The sequence below is a fragment of the Dermacentor silvarum genome, chromosome 3 (genome assembly GCF_013339745.2).
Source record: "Dermacentor silvarum isolate Dsil-2018 chromosome 3, BIME_Dsil_1.4, whole genome shotgun sequence".
Lineage (NCBI taxonomy): Eukaryota > Metazoa > Arthropoda > Arachnida > Ixodida > Ixodidae > Dermacentor > Dermacentor silvarum.
Genome location: NC_051156.1, coordinates 134,526,047 through 134,532,171, shown reverse-complemented (window position 1 = coordinate 134,532,171; position 6,125 = coordinate 134,526,047). Strand labels below are relative to the sequence as shown.

The 6,125-nt window shown below is 46.7% G+C and overlaps 1 non-coding gene across 1 annotated transcript; it reads left to right on the top strand.

Moving 5' to 3' along the window:
• Positions 1-3,663: 3,663 nt before the first annotated feature.
• LOC119446986 (U5 spliceosomal RNA) lies at positions 3,664-3,782 on the top strand. Its single transcript, XR_005190886.1, has one exon. It is a non-coding gene; the product is annotated as a U5 spliceosomal RNA (small nuclear RNA).
• The last annotated feature ends 2,343 nt before the right edge of the window (positions 3,783-6,125 follow it).

The window sequence follows — 6,125 nt, the reverse complement described above, 5'->3', positions numbered from 1 at the left end:
ACACCGTCAATAAACCCTTTATCACAAGTTATATCGATACAAGGTAAAGAAACATCATTTCATTTGCAAGGTCGCCTATTGCACACACTTGCGCAGCCGCCGAGACGTCACGCTCACAATCTATGACACTTAACAATGTGAGTGGTACAAAGGTCTGCCCTATTTGTTGTTGTTGTTTCGAAACTTCCGGATTCGGCATAGAGGAACACTAAGATCTAGCGCTTATGAGAATGAGATAATTGAGTGCCGTTTAGCTATCCCTCGCACCGTGATGATCAGGTAAGCTGAGTGGACAAAATATGTGTCGCATTCCGCGATCGTATTCTAAGGCTGCAGGCCAGCGAACCCTTTGTAATAGGGCAAGCGGAGTAAATGACTACACGCAAAGCTAATCAGTTACATACATAGTAGTTCATCCTCATTATATTAATATATTTCTTCTTGCATGCAACTTTCTACTGTCGCCGCACAATATTGTTGAGGAGCTTGGAAGGAATGGCTGAAGGCGGCAGATGCTACCGGCCAACGTGTCTCAGTAATGGTGACCAGAAAAGCGCTTCGTGGGGTCTGCCTACGTTTTAAAACTAACGCTTCATTACTGTACGAACCAGTCAAATAACTCAAGAATTTTCTTAGCAGTAGGTGCGAATTGGCCTTGTCAGTAAAACTATATCGCAAAGATGTAACAAAACTTCCCGGCCTTGGACAAACGTCCCAAAACGGGCCGTAAAGGTTCTTTTGGTTCAGCTGCCTCCTTTCGGTTTCGACATGTTGATGTTGCGGCACTCTACATTCTGGAAAATGAGCCTACCGCAAGTACTGGGCTTTCAGGAGAAACGAGTTGAACAGGGAGTTATCAGCAACATCTAAGTCTTTTTTCAAAGTTCCTAAACGTGCAGCGCACAGTTACGCATGCAGTCATTTAGTGCGCTTGTTAACCTCGTTTTGTGTGGGGCTTTCGTATAAATAAGACTAACAAAAGTTAGTAGGGGTCCCTTATGCTACAACTAAAGTTATTTGAAGACGATAGCCCGAGCGCCGCTGATTAACTCAATGACACGACGAGCACTTTTTAAGCTTTGTGAAACTTCTTTTGAGATTTCATACAGTACAGTCGGATAGGTGAAAAAGTTATTGTTGTCCAATAATTTATCAAGCGTATAGAAGCATTACTTAGAAAATCGGGTGCTGAGGCGATGGCTACAGCGGTGCATCCTGTTCTGTGATCGTAGCTAAAACCCGATATCGTCGGTATAACGGCGCAGCTAGCACTGAAAATGATAACTTTGCGCGCTGTCAACGGCATTTCTCGGTCGAAACTCTAGGTTCATTTGAAGTGGTACGTAGTTAGACGTTCTCGCTTTTTTGTCAACAATGGCCATATCGCCGTCATATTACGGCTGCGCATTGTCTCTATCTGTGCTGAAGAAGCTGAGGAGGGTTAGTTGGTTACGAGTATTAGGTATGTATCTCGCTTTATCCCTCTTAAATTCGCGCCGTAGAACCTCGTTTCATAATACCTCCATATGTGCATGCGAGTACAGAAATAGTTCTGGTTGCCTGAGTCAATGTTAGAGAAAGAAATAACTTGGAGAATCATTCCGTGTCGGCCCTTACAAAGCTAATCATCGCCTGATAAGTGACACTGTACGTTCATTTTCTTTTTGTTCACGGATGGTCTCTGCCTTGTTACAGTTTTGAAAGTGGCACCCATTCAGTAGCGCACCCAGGATCTCTGCCAGGGGGAGGGTTGATAGTTTGCCGATACCATCTAAACAGCACTAATTTCAATTTCTTCACGGGAAATTGTCAAGAAATATGCTTTTTGCGCCAGTTTGCGAGCGTGCAGAGGACTGCGCGTCTTACATCTTAGTTGCAGTACTCAAAGGCACAAGGAAAGAAAAGGGGTCAAACAAAATGGGGGGGTTAACTCGGCCTCAGGGGGGGGGGGGCTACAATGCCCAAATCCCCCCCCCCCCACCCCCCACCCCCCCCGTAGTTGCGCCACTGCACCCATTCCTCTGATGCTTGTGCACAGCTGACTCAGCAAGGGTTGCTGCAAGGCTGTAGTTAAATGTGTTCACCTTTAACGCTTGAATTTGAGCAGCCAACGGCTGAACAGCCGACGATGATTTTGCTAGGCACCTGCAACCGGGTAATCTTCGAGTGGGAGAAAGCCGGACTGCAAGCGCAAGTGACTCAGTCAGCTAAGGCGTTTGCACTGCTGAGTACGAGCTCGCGGGATCGAATCCCGGCCACGGGGACCTCATTTCGATGGAGGCGAAATTCGAAAACGCCTGTGTGCTTGCGTCGTAGTGCATGTTAAAGAACCCCAGGTGATCAAAATTAATCCGGAGCCCTCCTCAGAACTGGTTTTGGCACGTAAAACCCCAGAAAGAAGAACGGACTGCAAGCGCATCACTGAAATTCAACGGCGAAACCGTGGCGGCGGCTGCGCTGACTCGAACCGGAAGCAGCTAGCAGACGGCCCATCCCACAATCCCTCGCTAGTTTACGCGTCACCTATTCAAGATGGCCACGACAAAATTTTCCCGCAAAAAAAAGCGCAGTGGGAATAGCATTAAAGTTTTATTGAACATGAACTTTATTAAGCCAAAGATGTGTTAGTGGTGTTTATCACTCTCGAAGCCACCGAAAGAACTACAGAAAGAGCGCATCGACGCTGCACCGGCGCGTCGCCGCGACCGGCGACACGAACATTGGTTATGCAGCTTCTATTCCAGGCAAAATTATGTCCGCTAGAGTAAAGTGACGCGTAATGTTCACTTTATTAAAAACCATGTCCACGGTGAAACGTTTAGCATTAATGAGCGTTCCGATACAAGTGAAGCTGAGCTGCAGTGCATGGCTACTGACAGCGGACAGCGAACCGCGGCTCGGCCATGCTTGCATCGCAACTGGTGGCGCCGCAAATATCAGCATGTTTTCTTCATCGTGTGAAATTATTGCGAGGAGAGGGTAAAGCGGCAACGACGGTAACAAAACATTGCTGCTTGGGAGCGTCGGCGGCTTGTGCTGAAGCGCCGTCCGCTACAGATTCGAAGTGAACTGAAAAAGGCCTAGCGACGATATCGGTGGCAAGTGATAGCAGCGGTGAAGCTAACAGCGATGCCAGAGCGTAGCCGCGACCACTCCTCTGTCGCCGAGTGGTCACGTCGCTGTGCCGCAGGGAACTCCTCTGTGCCGTGCGAGAGGCAGATATCGCCGTCGGCCGGCGGTCCGTGAACTACAGACCGCCAGCCGCAGTTCGCCCCGATGCACTCGTGTGCCCACCCGGGTACGACCATGATTGGATGAAATGGCTCATCGGGGCGCCCCGATGCGCACCGGTGCGATTTCCCGAATTTGCCATTCTTTTCGTGGACTGGATGTGGCAAGCCAGTGTTGGTGCGGAGCGGGAGGGGGAGGGGGGGGGGGGGCTCTCCCGGAATGGCGCGGAAGTTTGAAATTAGCAGTGAAGTTAGGAGGGGGCTCTTGCACGGGTGGGGCGCTTGCTCGGAATTTTACGGTATGCCTCACAGGAAGCGTGAAATGGGTACAGACTACTGTATTAAGGTGAACTTTCGCGAACGGCACACTCCGCAACCTGACTGCTATGTCGGGTTAGCCAGGGTGACGTGGGTCGGCCGTCAAATTTTTCAACTGCTCAGGTCTCTCCTCAAATCCACGCATTAATCTTTCGCCTTTTACTAAAGATGAGGGACACTCCAATGAGCCTATAGGCCAATTTTTGAGAGGCCCTGCCCGTTTGGAGAGGGGCTACTTCCGAAATTCAAAGATAGACTACGTATTCTGCGATACGGCCATGTCGATGCTAACGATGCCAGTTAAATTCTACTGGTTTGTAAGCGGAATTTCGATTTTGAGCTTTAATTTATTTATGACAACAATTAAAACGGACACCGACCACGAAAGTTGACAAATATAATAAGACGTTTCGGCTCCCGCACGGGAGCCTTGTTCACAATGAAGGTGAAAGCGGAATTATTTACCAGAATTCCTTTAATTATACATTGAAAAAAAGTGGAAGCCAGAAGTTAATAAATTTTTCCCTTGCATCAAAACCAGATATCGTCATTCTGTAAACTGCGTCCGTTAGAGCATCGAAAGCGTACAAATTCGGTATATAAATTTACAGCTTACATTAATTTGTTACAGTGTTTGCAAGAGTTTTGCAAAAGTTATACTCGCACAATAATGGTATATTGCAGAGTGGTGTATTATACATTTTGTCCGCTTTAGATGTACTAATAGATGGAACATACAGAATTGATTCATTTTTCATTGCCGAGTTAAGAGTTCGAAAGTTTATATAGTTTCGCTTCCTGAAAACTAGAATTTTTAGCAATTTTAACAATTAAGAATTCTTAATACTTCAAGGCAATGTTGAATAATGATTTTTATAATTTTTGCAAGCCACATTCGTCAAATTCATCACGGCGCACCAGTACACCGAACATAAAGGGCATGTTTGAAACTTGTCAGAACGTAATGATGCAGACAGTAAATGTGCAGGCACAAGCGTTAACATGCATGCCACTGTGTCAATGGCACGGTAACAATTTCAGATGCATGCAATCGTAATTGTTACACAATTTTTTTTTGTTTTATAGCTAGAGGAAGAAACTTTTGAATGCGCACTTTTTCTTCCCCATTCGTGTTCTATTTATAGCTGTTTACTGCACGAAAACTGTTTTTTTTTGTATAGACGATATTATAACTGATTAGTCATAAACAGCAGTTCTATTTTTTTGTGTGTGCCTAACATGTTTCCATAAGGTACCTTAGATTGCATGGATTTTTGTGCAAAAATCCCCCTCCCCCCACAATCCTAGACATGTCACTGGATCCCGATTCATCATTTCGTTACAAGAGAAGCTGCGCGAAGAGGAGCTTCGGTCAAGGCAGGCAGCATAATGATGTGCAAAGGATGTTTGCATCTCATGTCACTCGCAACTGACGTGTAAAAGCGCACTTCTGTTTCAGTGGCTGCCACGGTCGCCGACTGAGTCTTCAAAGGGGCCCTGAACCACTTTTTATCGTAGTTGAGAGAGGCACTTGAAGTTAAAATAGGCACTTTCAGAAATACTTTGCCGCAATAAGTATTTAAATGCGTTCAGCAGAAGTGTAGTTATTAGCAATCGAACACGCCCTTTGCGGTGCTTCCACTCCGTCTTCAATGCCTTGAGGGCGGGGGGGGGGGGGAGGGGCTGCTGAAGTGCTGAGCTGAAAAAGAAGTTCACTGGGTTGAAACTTCGCAGAAGGCCCTGGCTTGGGGCCGTGTCAAGTCACGTAGCGAGGAGACACCTTGGTACAATTCAACCAGACAGACCTTGTTCTTTGGTTGAACAGCACCTTATGCATGGCCCACATCCCCTTATTGCTCCTAATAGAACTAGTCGAGACAATTATCTGGAGGGGAGAAGGGTATTATGCTTCCTAGAAGATCCTGCATTCAGGACTGGTGGAAGGAGGGGGTGGAACACTTTAATGGAGTTTTTCAGTCCAAGAAGGATATTGAGAAAACGAGCAGATGGGTACAGAAAGCCACCTGTGTCCTCGTAGTTGACCAGGCTGTCGATGACAGCTGCAGATCGTGGCTTAACCATTAGTGACAGGCACAGGCCACAGCCAGCTTTCTTTTACTACATCACGCACGAGGTGGCCCCCCACAATAGCCAAAGTGGCGACGTGAAATGTGGGTGGAAGTGCTCTGGGTTCAGCAGACTGCCTAAGCACTTGCCTGTTTCTTTGTGGGAAATGCTGTATTTTCAGATGCTTGTGTAAGTTGCTGCTTTTAGCTGATTGGCCCTGGAGCTACTCTCTTTTGTGCTCATCATGCTGCTGTTGGCAGACATAGTTCCAGTTTTCAAACCCTGCAACGACTGTCCATGCACTCATGTAGTCATTGCTTCGAGAACATTTCTTGCAAACATGAAGAACGATCCAATGAGGTCCAATGGCATTTTTCTCAACAGATCCGAGAACAACTTCTCTGCAATAGACACACTTGTGAGTGTTATTGGTTCATATGTCTGCTTGCTGACAAGTGCAACCGGGTACTCTCTTTACTCTGCCAAAAAAAAAGAAGTCCCTGACCAACC